Here is a 1,397-nt window from a genome sequence, read left to right as displayed (position 1 = left end):
CTTGATGTATTTTATCCCGCCAAGCGGCCAGCCCTGGGAAGGGGGATCCTGTCCCTCACACTGGCTCAGGGCTCCTTCTGGGGCAGTGAGGTGTGGGGTAGGCAATGCCGAGTGAAGGACAACGGCACCACACCTCCCGGCCTCCCTGGGGGGTGCGAGGAAGCAGTGAGGCCCCAGTTCCATGAGATTAAGGTGTCTCCTTTCAGGCCTTGGTAGCAAAGACAACAGCCACAGCCAAGGGGACAAAGACCTGCGGGCTGTGGACACCCAACCTCTTTCCTCCCCTTGCTCCCACTGGGGCATCTCCTTGCCTTTCCTGACAGCTCTTCTTCCTCCCTGCCTGGTCCTTGGAACACCCAGCGTTGCGCTGATCCAGGCTCCCTCTGGGTGACCTCAGCAGTCACAGCAGTGTCCTTCATGGGACATTTCCTTCTCCTCATGTCCAGTCTCGTTGTGAATGTTGATTTGGGATCCTGCCCCACTTTGAGATGGCACCAATTTCAGATTTAGTAACACGGGGTTAAGTCATATGATTCTAACAATACTTCATCATTTGCCAGTTCTCAAAGTGATTTATCAAAATTTGCTATAACCACCACAGTGACATATTTAAAGATTCAAAAAAGGAAAGGTTCACGGGACAGGTACGACACTTTCCTGAATTAAATCACACACTCGCAACCACAAGACTTACAATAGTTTCCTAAATTGAATTGCACACACAGAAAGTCGCTGAGGTGACCGTCTCTGTGCAGGGAAGTCCGCACTGGGGAAGGGAATCATGGCAAAAAGGGCCAGCGAGGGGCTCCTTTGGGGGCTTTTTGAAGTGAGGAAAAGCGGCCAGCCTGTGCCGGAAACCGGCCGCTCGTGGGTTGTCTGCTGAGGAGCTGTGGGCAGAGCCAGCAGCACGGGCGGCAGATCTAAAGGAGGCGTACTCGCTGGGACCACTTCCCCCCTCATAAAAGAAGCCTTTTGGGAGCACAGCGACCTGGTCACTGCGCACTGAGTAAGCACGCAGCACATGGGCATCACCCAGGGCGTCACCTGGGAGCACCACAACAAGGCGGTCATCACCCTCTCGGATGGAGTTTAGCTCTGCTCTCCACCCGGCAGAAGGTCGTGCTCTCAACCTTAGCCAGGATGGATGTGGGAACCCAGAGAGAGCTCCCACAGGAACATACAGCCGTCCAGGTCACAGGCTGCAGGGGGTGCCAGAGCCTTTCACTGGTAACGCGGGGCAGCTGTAACAGCTGCTGTGTGCGTTGTGAACAGGTGAACCATCTGCTCAGCCTGGTGTCAGAGCTGTGAGAGGAAGTCGAAAGGTTAAGGAGCATTAGGGAGGCTGAACAAGAAAAGGACTGGTGGAGCCAGGCTCTGCCCTCCTTGAAACAGAAGCA

The sequence above is a fragment of the Chroicocephalus ridibundus genome, unplaced genomic scaffold (genome assembly GCF_963924245.1).
Source record: "Chroicocephalus ridibundus unplaced genomic scaffold, bChrRid1.1 SCAFFOLD_105, whole genome shotgun sequence".
NCBI classification, from domain to species: domain Eukaryota; kingdom Metazoa; phylum Chordata; class Aves; order Charadriiformes; family Laridae; genus Chroicocephalus; species Chroicocephalus ridibundus.
This window is presented reverse-complemented; position numbering follows the sequence as displayed.